Below are 19,774 nucleotides of genomic sequence, written 5' to 3'. Positions count from 1 at the left end.
TTTTTTAAAACTTCCTGTATAGTTCTTGGAAAATATCTTTCAGTCCTTTTATCAACCAAGTCCACCCGCCACCGCTCGTTTTCCGCCACTCTAATATCGTCGTAAAGCGTTTTCGATGGACAAAATCAGCGTGCAAACTTTTCGACAAGAATAATTACGGCAATAATTTATCAGAAAAAGTTGGCCTCCAAAATGAAATTCATCTTGCCTGCGCTGCGTGACTCGCCCGCCGAGACTCCATAAATCAAGCGGCAAAGCCCCGATTTCAAATCAAATCTCTGCAGCCGGAGAGTATCCATTATTTTCCCTTGTGGATTTGCCGCCGCGTGTGTAAACAGCGGGCGTGTGTGATTTAAATTTCTGCCGTGCTCGCACAACAGAATTCAATATTGCCTGTGTCACCTGCTCTCCCGTGAATTGTATTATCCTATAAATGCGATACATACGAACCAGGGTTGTGCCTCCTCCGCCTCGCGAGATAACGAAATGACAGCAACATACACAACCGTTGTCGGCAAAAATGAGGGAAAAAATCGGGCCGACTATAATATGCTCTGCAGCGGCAGATAACAGTGTTAAAGGGCACGACCGTAAAAGATTATTGTTGTTGGGGCTGCAGCGAGTAGTGTTGCCATGAATGCGCATGAGACGGGGCGGTCCTACTTTGCTGGGCAGATATCGCACGAGGCTACCCCTAGTCAGTCGCGTCATGTGCACCGCAACGCCGACATCCCTCAGCCAGTAGCCCGCGCGTTTGCCGAGAAAAATCCACCTTTTGTCTCAAACAAGGTAAGAATTAATTTTTTTAATTCAATCCTTTATTACTTAAAAGACGTACGGTTACATCACTTTGCATTATGAAATTGTGCAAAATTTCAAATGTGCAAAATAGCAGATAAATTATTTGGCCTATTTTTTGGCCAGGTGGTGATTTTTAATAGGCTATAGCGTATTATTTTATTAAACACCTCAATTTTCTTTACAAAAGTGATTAATTAGAACAGACAGATTAATTAAATCAAAGTAATGAATTAAGATTTTTTTTGTAGCCTCTTATAAAAACTTCATTTTACTTACATGTTTTCATCACAGTCCTCACATTTGCAGTTAATTTTTGCTCATGTGAATGAAACTTATTTTATTCCTCACAAATAAATCACTCAATAACGATTGCATTTTATCAAAATTATGAGGCAAGAAAGCAAAAGCGCCAATTTTACTTTGATAACATCCTGCATTTCTTCAGGAAAACAAAAGAAATAATTGTTTCGAAGATCTTGTAGCATAAGATGCTGTGTAACGTGTAACATAATGGTTGATATTAAAATGTATCGCATTCATTTGAATTATGATATCTTTTACATTAATTTAAATAAATAAAAAAAATTATCAGGCTAAAACACTAAAAATGAGATTTTGCGAAAATTTTTACAACTTTTTGCTGCAAAAAGATTACCAGGACTAATTTAAGCTCAAATTAAAACCATATCTCTTAAAAACAATAAGAATGTTTAAAAAGAGATATTAATTTTAAATCTCCACAATTCTAGCCATATAAATTGGTTTTAAGATAATTTATAAGCAATGGATTTAATTAAAAAAAAAACCTTGCAATTAAAAGAATCTGCTGCACACATATTATGGCTCGCATTTTGTTTTTGTTTTCATGAATATTTTATCTTTCCACTTCTCTACACGCTCGTTTAAAAAAGTTTTGACGGATCTTGCTGAGCCTGTGCAAACAAGCTGCTTTAATGTTTGCTCTTAATGGCCGTTAAATACTTGATGAACCGGCAGGGCGCTCCCTAGCAAATTCAAAAGCATCTCGAAAAAAGGAAAAAAATGCGTGACGCTGAATTTATTGGCATAAAAGCGGCAAGATAAATGGCACACGCTGTAAAATTACATTCAACTGCAGCGTCGTGTGTGCAGAGTGGAATAATTCTGCAGTAATTCGGGCCAAGTTCAATTTGGCGCCGGAATACCATCAACGGGATATTGCCACTCCAATCAGAATTACACGCGTGATTTACGATTCGAGCTTCAAAATCTGTGTTCCGACGCTAATCTCTGGTGCGGACAATGACAAGGGAATAGCATTATTTTCATGTCGCAACAAACAAACATGCCGATAGTGAAATTGTATTTGTTTTGTGTGCGCTGGGTTGTAATTATACTCTGACAATTCTGTGTTTATGGTTGATCGGGAAATCCCTGAAGGGTTTTTGCTGTACTTTCCTGTCCGTTGGGAAATGTTGGGAAAGAAATTCTAATTGATTTATTTGAAAACATAAATAAAACATTTAAATTTAAAATTTTATTTTTAAAACTAAAAAATTAATAATAATTAAGTATTAAACGTTGCAACTAAATGGACTGGCAAAATTGACATTTTCCCCCCCTAAATATTTGCTAAGATATTGGATGCTTGTAAATTGTTTGATTCTGATAAAAAAAAAATGTGTATTTACAAAGGACTTTTTTTTAGACATTTTTGTAAATTTTTTAATTTTCTTTAAAACCACTGAGAAATTTTCAACCAATATTTTTGCCCTGAAAGTCTCTTTTTTATTCAAGGAAGAGAGTTTTCACCAAAATAAACCTGTCATCTTTACACCTTGGGTATAGTTTTTTTTTTCGAAATTAAGAGGGAGATTATTTTAAATTGCGTATATTACGGAGAGTAAGTGAATTCACCGAGCTTTACTTAACCTAACATTAACCCACCCTTCTTGCATGACACACCGTGCAAAACAAGTCCGGAAAGCCCCTAATTGCAATGCAAATGGAAAACAACGGTCGAATTATTTACCTAATGCAAGGGTCATTAGGGGTGCACGCCCAGCAACAGAGAAGTAAATTAGCGCAATTAAGCCCAGCGTCGGCTGGCACGCAAATTGACACCGCGCCTGGAACAAACAGCGCGCCACGCACTAAACCCTTCCGGAGGATATAAATTTCTCTTAATTCCGTTTGCACCCGCCGGCGTCCATTAGCTCAAAGCAAAGAGCGGCGTGAAAAAAATATAATGTATATGCTCGTCGACCTTGGTGGAGAGAAAGAGGGAAAAACAAAAATAAAAGAAAGAAAGTCAGAAAAGGAACTGGTTTTTGTATGCTTATAATGATGTGGAGCGACAAGGCAGGAAACGTGAGCGAGAGCGAGAAATAATGATGCTGCAGGCAGGGGTGGTTTCCATGATAATTATTATTTTCTTGGTTTCTCTCACACCTACCCTCGGAGAGGAAAACGAACCCTTTTGAGTGCACAAGTCACTGCAAAACAAAAGGCAGGAATTTTGTGACCGCCGGAAATTCATTTCGCACGCACCAAACGTTGTAAAGAAAATCTGGCGAATTATATTTTATTACTTTTTTTTCTCCGGCCTCGTTGAAATTCATAAAAATAAAATATGGCTGGGGAAAATTACTTTGCAGCTTCCCTTTGTAGCTTTTCTTTCTCATTTTCTTGGCTTCTTTTGTTCCGCAATGCAATGAGAGAGCTACTGCTTAACTATTCCGTTTGATTCAAATTGTTGCCTTTCTAATGTAAAGCAAAATCTCCTTTCTACATTCTTTATGCCTCTTTTTCTTTCTGGCTTTATGAGAGAGTCAAAGGCAACAAGGGAGGCGAGTTGAGAATGACAAATGTGAGAAGGCTTGTTTTATGCTTTTTCCTTCGCCACCTGTTTTATTACAAGGGTGACCGCGCCACCAACAGCAACGTTATTTGCGAACGGATATTGTGGGGAGGAAACTGCAGATGGGGACTATGGCAGAAGAAAAGAGCTTTTTCAAGATTATACAGATCCATACGCATCAACAAGAGAAGGAAATCAGAGATTTATATCAAAAAGTGTCATTGACTTCAAAACAGATTCAGGACATATTTGTGTTTAAGCAAAAAAAAAAAATTATAATTATTCAATTTTTTTATGAGCGGCTCAGAATTTCAACAGAATCTCAAGGAATATGGAATATTATGATTAAAAGCAGCAGAAAATTTGAAAGAAGATTTCAAAGACTTGCCACTATTTTTTTTAACAGGATATAAATGTGTTATTGTATATTACTTAAAAATATAATAATGTTATTTAAATAAATTTATAATTTTTTTATTTGAACAACAAATATGTAATTAAATTTATCAAATAATTATGCATCATTTAAAATAATTTTAAATGGTGTATTTTTTCCAGCAAATTTAAAATATAATTATGTGTTGTTAGTTTTAATCATGAAACATGTTTAATTTTTATCAGTGAAAATTTTTTCCATCGTACTTTAGCGATTTTATAATTACATGATGTCGGAATCTAGGTGAAGAGCAGGCAACAATTGACGCGCATTTCAACAGACACTGCACAAATTGCTCGTCCTACTTCCGAGAGAGCTCTCTTACTTAATTTTCATTTTCACTCACGTTCATTTGTGCAGAATAAAAAATGTGAGAGTGCAAAGCGAGCGCAATTGCAAAAAGTCGAGTTGTTGAACGAGACTCCACCTATAGTCCACGTGCAGGGGCGAAAAAAAAATCATATTATACACCTTTCCACGTCAGTGCATCTGCTAAGTTGCCCTCAGAGAATGGACACGACGAGTAGAGAGAGAGACTCATTAAGTGCAGTCACGAGAAATAATGCACCAGGGAATGCAAGAAGTGAGAAATTTGTTCCACTCAATGAATGCAAAAGCAGAGCTTCTCTAGGCCACTTCGCCAACGAACTGTATTGAAATATTATGCAGAAAGTTTAGTTTTTCCATAACTAGTTGTTACATTTTTTCATTTATAGCTGGAGAGAGTGGTTTTGTCTAGTTCTTTAGTGAGAATTTGCATTTTTCAAACATTTTCCGCAACCGGGATCGTTTGATGTCGGTTCGATTTGCATGCGTAGAGACTTTGGCGAGAGAATTTTTTTCTGTCAAAAGGGCTTTTCAATTAAGCAAGCACGGATGAATTAGCATTCTTTTGCTGCGAGATTTTGTTTGATGCAAATTGGGAGAGGTTTCAAAGCGAGTGCTTAATTAAAGAGACTTGACGAATTTCGTGTTTAATTATCTGCATTGCAAATTGGATTTTATTTTTTCTTGCTTCTGAACCGTCAGCGCAGCAATCAGGAACAAATTTTGATGGGGAAAACTTGACGAAGGTAGTGAGGGAATTTTCAATTTTTAGCCTTGCATTGTTTAATAAATTGATTCATAAGAGGCATTGGTATTTTGTATTTAATGAAAAATTTAAAGCATGATCCACAAATCTTGAGCTTAAAATTCAGAGCAGATGCGGGTTTTTTCTCCTTAAATTTGCATTGTGTATTTATAAAGCTTTTTTGTTGTTTTAGAAATATTCTAGAAACACCCTATCGGATTTTTTTGAAGTGATCTAATTTCATTGAAAATACTAGTTAAATTCATTGTCTGGAAAATCATTAATATTGTTGCTAATTTGTCCATATTGATCCATAAATTTATAATGAAATTAATGAAAAACTCGTTGGGATGGAGACATGATTGCTGGAAAAAAAGCTAAGATTTTACTAAAACTCCGACATCAAAAATCCCCATCCACAGTGAGCCTTGGTTAATATTTAAATCAAAAGGTTTGAATTTTTAATTTTGTCCCCAGCAAAATTTTAATGGTAAAATATATGTAGGACAAAAGAAAGAAACTTCAAAAGTTTTTCTTCCAGAATGCCACAAGTCCACAGCTCGAATCAATAAGTGAAATTCTCAGCAGTCACGAAATCAAATTGGCATGATTATTGTAGCTATATAAAAAAATCTACCCCTTATTAAAAGGCAATAATTGCTCGGTAAAGCAATTTTCTTTTTACGACAAAAACAACATCTGTATTTTTTTTAATCCTTTCCCTATAAAAATCATTATTACCTCCAAACTTTTGTATCGCGTACTTTTTCGACCACGTTCACGTATTACCAGCACGCGAAACTTTTCCCATGATTTTTATTTTACCTTGGCGCAGAGTGTATCAGAGAAATCTAATTGCGCGCCCTCAATATCTGAAACAGAAAATGAAAAAAAGCGATACAATCGATAGCACACCGAGGCCAATTTGAAGCCTGACGAAGCAAAAAGACCATAGTAATGGCCTATTAAAGCGAGCTAGTAAAAAATTTTATCCGGCGGCAGAACAATATGCTTCATTTATTCCCATTTAGCTTTTTTAATTGGACGCGCCGCTGAATGCGAAAATCAATGCCCGAGATTTCATTACAGATCCCGACGTGCATAAATAATACTGCTGCACATCCTGATGAAATTCCTGACTGGGAAAAGCGGTGGCGAACTGGCAGGCGAAATCTGGTTAGCTTTGTAATCACACGGCTCGCTTCCTTGCTCTGCAATAATAATTCATGCCGAGCAGCCAACTCGGGTGAAATTTCTCTCCGCGGGCCGCAATTTATTAGGCCAGGTGATTTATGCAAATTAGGATACGACTTTCGTCTCGGTCGCAAGTTGAGCGGCGAAACTGCAGCGATCGATATACATATAAGAAGTGACGAAAGCATTGTGATTTGGAGTAAATTTGGTTTCCCTTTTCGCTGATTTAAAATTGGCCAGACTCCATTGTGAATCTCATGAAATAGATATCATATGTACCAGAAGAAACCAAATTTTTGACAAACAAATTCTAATTGCTAAAATTATGAGCGCTACAAAATACCATATTTATGTTCTACGTTGTTTTATGTATTTTTACTTTCATATAAATACTATAGAATATTATTTATAAATATTCTGTGAGAAAATTTGAGCTTTTCTACAATTAAATTATATTAGTTAATTAATAAACTAGCATACAAATAATCATTGTTTTGAAGTTCATCGTCTAATTTTAAGTTGATCAGATTTTAAATCATTGAACAATTGTTTGAATTTTTTCATTTATTGTCTCACATTTTTGCCGTCCGCATTGACATGTAATTTTTTTACAGCTTTAACAAACCGTGGCAGCGTAATCTCGTAAAAGCTGGGTTAACACGGCCGCAAATCCGTGAAAATATGATTCTCGTTTCTCGAGAGGACGGTGTCATTTAGCTTTGTTAATGGCCGCGATAATAAATAGGAGATGATGCTGTGCCTCGTTGCGCGTGTTGCAGACATCGTTGGAAACTTAAACCGGCTCGTTCCACTGTCTCGGGTGCAATTTCCACGGCAAAAAAATGACACCTCTGTGTAAGGAGCACTCCATTTTCTGCCAAGACGCCCTCCTATTCCATGAATATCTCCCGAAATGGAACATAAAAAAGATCAAAATAGGGGCAGAATTCTTATTCAGATTAGAGACGTTTTATGTATTTTAATTGATTTAATTTTCGATTTTAATTCATTTAATTTCAAGTTCTCGGAACTTGAAGAATTAAAATCCCTATTCGCTACAAGAGGGTTGCAGAAGTGATGAAATCCTACGTCATCCTTTACTTCAAAGAGGTGGTGTCTTCAAAGGAAAAGAGGAAATGAGAAAAATAATTTCTCAACGCCATATATCTTGGAAACTCTTGATTGCAACACTTCTCAAAACAAACATAAAATCCCGGATATAAAATAAATAAAAACAGACATGATGCTGTTATTTTTTAACCCAGAAAAGGAACACTTCCCCGACAATCTCTTTCAAAAAGAAAAAAAGCTGCAGCGCACTTTCAGGGATTTAATTGGAAAACAGCAATTCAGACCACAACTGAATAGCCACTGCCCACTGCCAATATTCTTTAAAAGTATCTGAGCAATAAACCCAAAAAAAGTCAGATTTCTTACCATTTTGTGCAATCCAGGGAAGAGAAAACAATAATCTTAAAAAGTTAACGAAAAGGTAAAGCTACTGAAACTGAAGGAAAGTTAAACATTCGTGAATCCATTTTGCTCAATGAATTCAAATTTTTCACGAAAGAAATGTCGCGACTTTAAGATATTTTGGTTCATAACGGGAAAACTGACTTTGAGAAAAAAAAAACTTTTTAACATTCCATTTTAAGCATTCATTTTCCTCAATATTTTGCTCCATATTCATTTTCATAAAAGTAATTACTTCAGCTAATGACAGAATGAAAACGGCAATTACGAAGAACTGGAGCGAAACTTCGCCCAATTACGGATATCACCCGAGCCATGCATGTAAACAGATTAATTAACGACTTGAAGCGTGCAAAAAAAAACGCGCATGCATGCGACATTCGCCATTACATTTTCCGATTAGTGCTCACAGTTGTCGCGTGCACGTGTATAATTAAAACGTGTCCTGGGCTCTCTCAGTCAACGGCAGAATTGCGAAGGCTGTGACACTCGCACACACGCTCCGCTGCTTTTTCATTTCGCCCCCGAGCGACATTTTCAACTCATTTCAAACGCAAACTCTTCGCCACACCGCCTGCCTGCGGTCAAGCCCCATTTCAAAACTATTTCGCAAACTTTCGCCGAATCAGCATGCAGCGACAACATCACAAATGCAAAATCAGCTGTTTGTCCTGTTCGCCATGTTATATAATGCAATCATTGATGCGAAACGCTTAGGCGTGTGTTCCACATTAAAAAAATTGCTATCAAATCGCCAATAACATTACATCAATGTGGGCCTTAATGACAATTTAATTTTGCAAACTTAATTAGGGTGATAGACTAATATGATTCAATTAAATTTTCACTAATTTAAACTGTATTGGTATGAAAACAATTATTTTAGAATAGAATTCCCATAAATAAAAAACATAATTTAAAAAAATCAGTTTTCTATGTTTAAGAATTATTTTCTACGATTATTTAAATTACCTGTAAAAATAAAGAAATAAATTGCAATCAAAATCAATTGGCCTGAGTTTTAGCTGATTGATTTGTTAATGTGCAATCGGGGCGACAAAAGTTGTTTGACAGTTTCTCACACCGGCTCAATTTGGTGGTGAGGCAATTTGTCTCTGTCAAGAGTTTAATTAAATTTATATCTTGCGCACCCCATTCTTTATTATTTGCAAATGTATTACTGCACATCGCATAGTGCATGTTGTGTACTGCGCGCGCCTTTCGCTGTTATTAAATTCATCAGTCAAGCTCAGCAGGCTTTGTTTGGACAGCGAAAAATGAGCTCTATGTATGGGAGCCAAATTTTCCGAAGGGGCAAAGAAGTGGAGCACAACATTCGTGGCTTGGCAAGTGCAATTAATAGAGCCTTCATCTTCATCTTTATGTGTGCTGCATTAGAAAAAATATTCAATTAATTTTATTATCAAAGGAAAGATTGAAATAAATCAACTTATTATTAAATGTATTTTTGTTTAGCAAATTTCTCTAAAAACTTTCAAGTCAAATTGAAAATATTCACTATTGATAATCAAAATATTGGACAAATTTACTGGTAAAGATTTTATAATACAATGAAATGAGAGGTCGAGCTGATCCCATGAGCCTCGGTTGACGTAGCATTTGGTGGTGTTTCAATACTTTCAATAGCGATAAAATAATTAATGTCAAATTTTAATAATATTTATCTTCCACAAGACACAACACTAAAGATATCTTAGGATGGGGCGAGTTAGGCAATTTTAAATCATTTTTTTATATAATATAAAATTTAATTGTTATTTGTTTGTTTTTGTTGAAATTTCTCCTTATTTATATATATTTATGTACCGTTTACACCTAAGGCGTTTTTTATGTAAATATTTAATAATTACATAAATGACTAATTAAATAAATAAGATTTAATAAAATGTTTTTTCAAATTTTCAAAACTAGCAAAGAAAGTTCTTAATATTTGATTGATTTCTCATTTATTTTTACCTCATCTTATTTCTAGTTGAAGTTTGCTCTTCATTATTGTATTATATCTAATCCAGCTTAACTTGTAGAAGCCTCCTGCTCTCATTTGAATTGTATCATGGTTCAAGAATTTCAGATTGGCCCAGTGTTATAAAGTAGCTATCAGAGCTGTTCGTAATTAAGATTAAACCAGAAGCAACTTTCTCTTCACTCTCCGTCCAAATTACACTTTTCTACTGGCGTCACGTTAATGGAAAACTTCAATTACGTGGGAATTTGGAAAAAAAATCTCGTTAATTCCGTGGAGTTACGTGTAATTCAAAAGTTAATTAACCCAAAAGACCAGCGCGACTCTGCCCAAGGCTGAAATGCAAATGAGGCTCGTCTGCCTCAAAGCCGACCTTTCCACGCGCCGCGATTCAAGACAATGGCAATGCCTTTGGTGTTTGCACAGGTTTTGCTTACAATTACAGATACGACCCTCCTTGCTCTTGACTCTCGCTTTTGGTGTAGGTTTTCACAGGCGAAATATACAGACAGCGAAAGCAAAGCAAAGGGTTGGCGACTGACGAGCCTTCACCGCACTTTCCTGCTCTCCGGACAAACTTTTTAATGCAGTTGTCGTGTTCCTTCCGATTTGCATCTTTTCAAGAGAGAGAGAGAGAGAAATGAATTAATTCCTCGCTGCAAGGGATAAGGTATAAGAGAATGGAAAAAGTTTTTTATTTTCGCAATTTCTCTGTTCGTGATGAGAATTTCATCTGGAAAAGCAGTTTGAAGTTTGTCCCACAACTGCCCTGATGCAGCATGCATATTATTTTTGCTCATCTCTTTTTGCAAGGCTGTCAGGTCATCACCGCTGAACTTGCTATTGCGCCACGAGTTGAATGTTTTATTATTATGCACTGCGGCAAATATACACTTGAGATGAAAATCTCTGCTACGTTTTATGATTTTCAAAAAGAACGCTCTTCAAGTAAATTTGATGTTTTTTAACATTTTTTTTTTTAATTTCCAATAATAATAAAAATATCCCACTGAATGAAAATTATCGCCGGATTAAATTTTTTATATTCATCTCAATTTATATTAACATTGATAATAATTCTTTTTAATTTGAGGAATTAAAATTTTTATTTCTGAGAAGTTGTAAAATTTTAATCCAAAATTTAAAATAAGATTTTACAAATTTGAATCTGACTTGACCAACAATTGAATGTTTTCTGATAAAATTGTAGTCCATGCAGGATGAAATGTGTCCATTCTGGGGCTGAAATAGTTTTCATCTCCTCAATTCATCAACAACGCGCGCGTGTATCTGGGAAGGTTTTTCCGCTCCAGTGCGTGTTTCTGTGCGTTTCTCGGACGGCTGCAATTTCTTTGCTTGGCCTTAAAGAAGACGTTTCGCTAGATCAGCGAAAATGCTTTTCACGCCAAACTTTGACACTTTTCACAAACTTGTCCGCCGACTCTCTTTCCTCTCGTCAGGAGCACGCAACTGAAATAATCGATGAAATCCTGCGCAATGTTTACCAACTAACTTTTAATTGTGAAAAGTTTGATCCTTAGTCGGAAACAATAGTGAGAATTTTCTGAATAGAAATATACATGAACGGACAGGCATAGATACAAATTGAAAAAGTATGCACCGATTGAATGCGTTTTATGTTGAAAATTTATTCCTTCCAAGGGAGAATTTGCTCATGTGAGAGATACGGAGAAAAGTTCATATTATATTGAAATTCAATTCACATGCAGGTCAGTGATTTCATGAATAATTTCTTGAATTGTTCCAAAGGCATCCTGATTCTTCTATTTTGATTAATCTTTCACGAGAATTCTAAATGAGATAAAATTTACAAAGAAATCTCTGTGCTTTGTTGTAGCTTAAAAATAAAAAAATAAAAAAACAGCCAGAAATTTGGAAATATTTCCATCTTCAATATTGAATTATTAAATTATATTTATTGGCACAGAATTTATAAATGCCAAATTTTTTTTAGCTAAATTTGCTCAAAAATAATTCTGACAAAGTATCCTAGCAAATTAAAACAGAATAAAAATAGATCATCTCTTGAAAATTTATGAATTTAAAAAATTCTCATTTATAAAAAGCTGCAAAAAACTGCGAGACACAAAAGTTTTTTCAGTTGAAATTTCTGCCGAGTCTACAGTCAGCGAAAGCAAACTCATTCTGATTCCATTTCAAAACGCATTACAAAGCGAAATTTCATACTCTCTCGCTGTAGTCAGATTTGCGCTTTGCAAACAAGAGCATTCGGCGTAATCTGCGGCGCACATACGTGCTGTGTGCTCTGCTGATATTTCAAAGAGATGATGTGTTGGAACACAGCGTGCGACACGAGAACACTCTCCGCACAACCGTGTACAATTTCTCTCTTGTGTTGGGAATTCGGAGAGCAGAGCTGCAGGTGTCGCAGGAATTCTACCTGCACTGCACCCGGCTCTGGCTCTGCATGCAAATTATTTTCGGCTGCTCAGTCAACACCTGTGCGCCCAAGATGCCTGATTAAACACAGGCTTTCGGTCGATAAAATCAACTGCGCCCCAGCCTGTGTTTGTCTAATTAGCCAGCCGTGTTGTCACGACTGATTGCTCAGAGCTTCAGTTGGTAATCAGAAATTGTCTTGTGTTGGAGTTGAAATGCGAGAAAATGATCCAAATCAAGTTGAAAGTTCCTTCGGAGATATTCAATTGGCTTTTTGAGAAAATTTATAATAGAAAAAAACATTCATTCTTATTCATTGAAAATAAAAAGGGCAAAGGATAAAAAATCTGCTAGTAAAAAAATGTATGATTTTTTGTGTGTCCATGCTTAATGCTGAGGAAGAGGAATAAAATTTAAATAATTTTGAACTATAATTGAAGATAAATGTTCAGTTTTAGGCTTAAATTTTATCTTTAGAACATTCCAAATAATGTTCTCAACGAAGAAAAGCCTAAAGGCCCTTTATCATCTCCTTAATAATGGATAATAGTTAATTTTGGAACCATGGGAGGATAATGTGGTAAGACAAAGATTTACTCAAATAGTTTTAAAAACCAAGATTTAATTAAGAAGAGTCTGATATAATTATCAATAAATCAATAATAATTGTATTTTAGGTTGAAAATTATTTTTCTTAAAGTATATTAACACAAGTCGGCTTTTTTTATTCTTGCATCTAGAAGGGTAATATAATTACCTTGAGTTTAACATAAAATTAAATTATAAATTATTTAATAATTAGATGCAGATGTAATTAATTCCAAATTCATGTTTGATTAATTCTTAATCATAATACAATTTAAAATGTATGCGCCTTCGCCTTCTGAAAGACACTGTATTTAGATTTATCAAAGTTTCAACTGTTTAGCAGAGATTCGAAGTATAATATAATATTGTGTAATTTAAGATATAAAACTTTAGTTTTCTTTCTTTTCTATCACAAAACAGTGAGGATCTCAATTGTAAATGTTAACAAAATTTTTTATTAAAATAATTTTTAAAATTATTATTTTAAAACAAAATAAAATAAGCTTAAAATATCTTGCTATATTGATCATCATTATTTTATAAGCATTAAATAATTTTTCTTGTCATTTCATATTGATTATTACAAACTTTTTTAAATTACTTGAAGAGAATAAAGGGTGAACAACTATGATCGAATCACCAGTTACTGTACGGCAATGGAGCCTGTACAGTAACTGGTGCTTCCACCATGGCAGATGTCTAACATTAAAAGAGACCTACAATTAATTATTAAACTATAAATCACAATAATTAAGCCTAAATTTTATATAAATTATGGTATATTATCCAGCATAGCATTATGGGTTTTGGTGGGTTTTGGCTTATATAGTATCCAACCTTACATGGAGTACAAATTTAGTGAAAAAAATTTGAACTTTCCAATAATGGAACACAGAGACAAAAAGTTAAATCCGACTTTCACCTTTTCGTTGTCTTTTCTTTTGACGGAAATTTGAGGTCTGTGACCGGATATTAAAGAGAGGTCTCGGTTACATTTACCGAGAGGTGTGACACCGAGATGCATCACGCATTTCAAAGTAACGACCAAGTAATGGAGAGAAGAAAACGCCTGCGGAATATCGAATTTGCCCCGTCTCGATATCTCTCTCAGTCACAAACCTTGAACGAGCAGAAAATCAATTCTGGCATAATAACACTATGCAAATAGCACTCCGCCGCCGGAATTTTATTTTTATTGCATGGCTGCACGAGTGGTCACGTTACTATACTCGAGACGAAGTGAGGCCGGTCGAGAAAATCCAGTCTGTGTGTTATTCAAATTTCGCAACAAGATGTATCGCTAATGGTCCTGCGTCGGAGCAGGAAACGAGAGAGAAAATATTTTTACTACGTTGGGGTATCGCAAAAAACCGTGCAGTTGAATACAAACGACGACAGAATGCAAATGAAGCGAAACAAATTTGGTTAGTAAACAAAAACTGCGCACTTGGAAATTGTGTTTTTAACGCGGTCATTACGGAGATCAAAAGAACAATTTGAGGCAAAATTTCAAGCTTTTATAAGAAAAATTAAAAGTGGGCTCTGGGCTCCGTCCAAGGGACATTAAGGCTCTTTGAAGTTGCCCAGAAAAGTTTGAAACGAATTTTACAGGCAAATTGCGTCTCAAGTTTTGAATAATTTACCATCTTTTATGTGGCATTAAAGTTGTGGATAATATAAGTGCTTTTATTCACTGTTTACTACAGGAAAATTTCACTTAAAATAATAATAATACTGCCAAAATTTGATATTAGATTAAAATTTTATTTAAAATCTATTTAAAAATTAAACTGGAATGAATGAACGTTTTATTTTAATAGTCAAATAATGATTTGAAAATATAAATAAATAATAAATAAAATTCAAAATTTTAAATTTAACGAATTATTTGAACAACTTTTTAAATTAATTAAGCCCCTCGTTACATTTTATTTACATTTACACGCGATATATTCAATTAAAGTTATATTTAAAAATATTTTTTATTAAAAAAAAGGACGATAAAAAGCTGTTTTTTTTTTAATGAAGACAACTTTTACAACAAGGAAAAAGCCCGATCACTTCTCTTTCATGAAAAAAATTAATTTTGACAAAATAGAGAGTAAAAATGGAACGAGCAGTGCTGCGTGCTTTTGTCGGACAAAAGCAATTTGCGGAAAATCACCGACATTGCAAAACGTTGGTCGGAATTGGGGCGCATATTGGGGCCGCGCGCGTCATTTGCCTGCAAGCAGTGCGACGTGTCGTCAACAAAAGGCGCACACCAAAATAACACACACTCGGACCGCAGAGCAGAAATGAAATTGCACGACGAGAAGGGAAAACTGCAGCACACTGGTGGGAATTCAATTTACATAAAACAGAGTGAGAGAGCTTGGGGCAACGCACAAGACGGAACTTTTAACTCCAGCGAGCGAAAGAGAGGCCAGTACATGTACAGGGCTGGAAATTTAATTCGTTCCGCGGCTTGGGCCTCGTAATTCCGACGCAATTCCCGCCTCGAGAGTAAACCTGACCGGATTATTTGCAAAACTGGAAAGGGCTAATCTGCACTAGTTGCCCTTTGGGGAAGGCGTCCTCTGCATGCATGAACAATTAAAACTTAAGCAACCTCGCTTTTTTATTTACAGTAGTGCGAGTAGTGAATCGTTTACTAAATCACATTTATTGATGTTCGAGTAAAAATGCAAATTTAGAGGAAAATGGTTATTATATTAGTTTTGAAATACAGAAAACGCAAGTTAATTAAGCAACACAACACATTATTATTAAATATAAATTTTTAAAATTTGATAATGAACAAATAGTTATTAGATTTTAATGGATGAATCAGGCATGTCCTTGCTGACAAATTTATATCATTTTCGACATTTATTTTATTATTTATTTTAGGAAGTAAATTAAAAAGGCATTTTTAAACAAATTTGTCAATTTATTTTGATAGTCATTGATGCGGAAAGTAGGAAGAAGCCTTTGGCTCGCCACGATAAAATATTCTTTATTGCGTTTGCCAATTTTTCGAGCGTCACATAAAAATAGCAAAATTTCCGGCCCTTTCGTCGTCCCTTTGTGGACGCTCACCACTCTCGTTTTAGCAAAAAATCATACATCAGTGGGTCCTTCCTGTCTGAAATGTGGCGGAAAAACTGAACAAGACACAGGAAAAGCCCATGGCGGACATTTTCATTGAGGAAAAAATAATAATAATGCGTTCAAAGATGGTGACGGGTAAAAAAAAAAGAAAGGCGATGGGAGATATTGCGATTCCAATTTCCATAACTCGGCCGCAAAACGTCGTCAAAGTCACGAACCGTTTTCCAGCTGTTTACCCGCTGCTTATGCCTGCCCAGCATGCAATTTCCTGTTTAGCTGCACTCGAGTGGGGGCCGCTTATTGAATTTCAGCACCGACCCACATTATTTGCAAACAACAGGGCCAGCAATTTCACATCGCACCTTTCGTGTGCGCCGCAAACTTGTTGTTATTCGCACTCTGACCCGCCATTCACTGCACCCTGTACATATTTGCTATTTATCAATGTCAAGAAATTTCCCAATAATGCACGAAGAGCGCGGGTGATGAATGCGTGCCATCCGGGTCTTGGGAAGAGTGATTACGGTTGTATATTATTGCGGGGCAACGCAAGGCCAAGTGAAAAATCGATTATTAATCGACTGCCGCTGATTTTCGATAACAAATTGCATCCCCAGTCACTCTCATGCATATGCTAAGGGTTGAACTGGTAAGTTCAGAAAGTAGTAATTTGGTTAAAATCTTGCTAAAAATTGAAGCCTCATATAATATTTTAATACTAACTTTCCCCTAGTTGGACGTTAAATTTTTAAATTATTTATGAAATATATTTTAGAAATGCTAGGAAAGTCTCCTTTTCCTTTCTCCTAAAAGAGGAGACTTCTTGAGCTTTAGGATTTATGTAAAATCCCAGTTATAGTCTTTCTTAACGTAAGCGTAATAAATTCCTAAATTTTCCAATTAATAAAATTCTCAATATTTTATTATTTATCGTAAATTTTGTTCACTTCCATCAAGTGATGAATAAGAAAGACTTCATTTAAATTTATTTTGTTCTTATTTATAAAATGATTGCTAATTAATTTTGTTATTCTTTTAGATTAACAAGAAAAGAAAAAAAACACGGAAAAGTCCAATACAAATACACATATTCTACATAATGTAGATTTTAAATAGCATTAAATCCTCTTAAATATTAAAGCAGCCCCAAAGCATTGCGCATATTAATCATGCGCGTGCAAATTTCGGTTCTCGGCCTCTGGGCACGTGATGAGATGGAAAAGCCAGCACGTCATCTAATCCAATCATTTCGTGCTCCCGGAGGCTCCCAACAATAAGCAGCTTTATTTACCCTCCGTTCTACAATACGCGCAGGACATTAATATAGTTAGCGCCGCGAGTGTGTTATGATGATTATTTGCTGAGCTGCGAGCAGTTTAATTAAATTTTGTTATTAGCGGCTGGAGGCGAGTTTCCGCCTGACTTTGGCTGAGATAAAAGCCAGAGATAAAATTTTTCTCATTTTGTCTACCAAGGAAGCATTAAGCGAGCATAATAAAAATTGGGTGGATGAAAAGCAGGCACTTGCATATTCACGGAAAGAAAGGGAAGCGGAAAACTGCGAGCGTCTTTTCAGTTGTTGCTGCTTTTGCAGCAAAATATATAATCTTTTGAAGTGAGCTTTCCATTTTGTAAAAGAATATGAGTGGAGCAGTTTTTGGAGCTTAAGAAAAAGAGGGCACTCTTTCTGTCGACGCGTGGAAAAAGTGATGCAAGAGAAAGAATAAAAGCGGTGCACCATACACATCCGTAATCCGACTTATGCTGATGGGGAGAATCAAGTGACGACAGGTGTGTTAAAAAGAAAAAAAATACGCCATTAAATATCATGGAATAAAAATTTATCTGGGACTTTTCAGCCAAAATTTGTTGAATATTTAGTCATCAGTTTTCTAGATATTGGAATATTTTAATCTAAAAATAATAATTATTAAAAATGATCAGATTCAACAGGATTGATTTTTGCATTTTTTTTTTTAGATTTTAGATTATTTTAGTCTTTCATTTAAAATTGCGCTGATTTAACATGTAATAATTAATGTCCACGCAAATTTTTCAATGAGGTAATGAAAATAAAATTTTAATTTATATTATAAATTTTATGAGATATTTTGGGAAAGGAATAAAACTTTGCCCTTTGCCTTGATATCAATAAAAATTAATTAAAAAATGGTGAATTCAAAAGTGGTTTGTGGTCGAAGCAATAAAAAAAATCTGTGTTGGGTTAGATTTGAAATCTGGCAAAATTGGATGAGCAAATTGCGATAGAAGTCTCAAAGGAAAAGCCGCGAGTCGTTGCTTCGATCCCGGGACACTGACAAAGGGCCTTGCTTGGTTCCAGCGGCGATAGATGTGAACCGTTTACTACATTATTCATGACTGCGCGCACGCAGCTAGAGAAAAGCTCGCAACCCTTTCAATCAGATGAAAACGCAGACAATGCGGGGAAAATCTCACCCTTTGTTTGACGGCTGCATTGCAAACAGAGAAAAAAAAGAGAGAAAGAGAGATCGATATTGCGTAAAAACAGCAGCTCTTCGGTCTCAATTGACTGCGGAAATTTAATCTGCGGAGGAAAAAAATATTAATAAAGAAAGGCTGCTCGGGTGGCGACGCTGCCGAGATGGATTATTCGTGCGGCGGATCCAAATTGGCTCGAGTTTGTTATTTCGGCCGTGATTTAGCCGGGGCGGAAAGAAAAGCTATTAAATGAGCCCCAGATTTTCCTCTGTGAGGAAGTTTGCCATAAATAAGCCCGCCGGGCGTCCTTGACAATAAATAAGCAATACTGTCACATTAATGCTGCGCTTTCTTCTCTCGATAAAAAAAAAACGCACCGGTCCTCTTGCGAATTTATCTTTAACAACCGAATGCTTTTGCTTGTTGATATCTCCAAGTTATTTACGTTTTTTTCCTTGTTCTGCAGGGGCATTGGTTATACTGCGCCGCTTAGCAATTTGGTCGTGCCGGTTGCCTAAATTGATTATATAGGAAATTAAATTTGCTAGCAATTAGTCTAAAGTTAAAACAAATTTGTTTTAATCATCGGCAAAATTAAGATCATGCTAGGTAAGCTGTGATCATAGTTGGATTTGAAATGTATTTATTAAACTGAGAATAAGCAAATTAATTAGTAAGTAATTTTTTTTTAAAATTTATATTAGTGAATTTTACATCATTTATCTTGTTTTCATACGTGTAACATTTTGTTTAAAACACGTGGAACGTGGTTCAGTTAAATTTTATTTGTCTGGCCAATGAATTTGCATTTGCCATCGATTGTGTTCAGCTCTAGTTAACGCGGTGCCGTTGCCACACGCTGGGAATTTCATATTGTTAATTATGGTGTGCGCGCTGTCACCGAGGGACGACAGAGTTTAACTTAATTGCGTGTCCAAACTGCAAAGCCTCGGGCGGAAAGAGCGGCTGGACCACTTTGCAATTCGATGTCCGCTTGCTTGTTTCGCCCTAAGCGGGATCATTGCAGCTCTTTGTTTTTATCGCCGAAAGCTCTTTGCAGCAAATATTGCGATGAGACCTTTCGCCCTAGCCTGACACGTGGGCTTATCAAGGTTGACCAGCCGGCCAGCAAGAAAGGAAAAAATTCGGTCAATGTCATAATATGGAAATGCACACACATCTGAAAGAAGGGCAGTGTGGTATTTTTTTGCTAGTTTATATTTAAGAACTATCTGGGATTTTTTTATCATCCAAGAAATTTTGTTTTGAGGAGTGATAGGTTAATTTTGATTCATATGTAAAACAGATTTTTTGAAAATTAAACCTGCCTTACGAAAATAGAATCAAAATTAGAAATTTTCTCAAAAAGCTACCAAATTAATTGGAAATTGATTAAATTTTAAAAACTTTATT

General features: G+C 35.5%; 1 protein-coding gene across 1 annotated transcript in view; it reads left to right on the top strand.

The window, feature by feature from the left end:
- Window positions 1-707: 707 nt before the first annotated feature.
- Window positions 708-19,774, top strand: part of LOC132200742 (uncharacterized) — a 52,063-nt gene continuing 32,996 nt past the window's right edge. The window contains exon 1 of the mRNA XM_059626417.1: window positions 708-789. The gene's annotated coding sequence lies outside the window, so the exon portion shown is untranslated. The remainder of the gene's footprint in view (window positions 790-19,774) is intronic.

This window comes from Neocloeon triangulifer, unplaced genomic scaffold (genome assembly GCF_031216515.1).
Source record: "Neocloeon triangulifer isolate White Clay Creek 2 clone unplaced genomic scaffold, ASM3121651v1 ptg000014l, whole genome shotgun sequence".
NCBI classification, from domain to species: domain Eukaryota; kingdom Metazoa; phylum Arthropoda; class Insecta; order Ephemeroptera; family Baetidae; genus Neocloeon; species Neocloeon triangulifer.
This window is presented reverse-complemented; position numbering and strand designations above follow the sequence as displayed.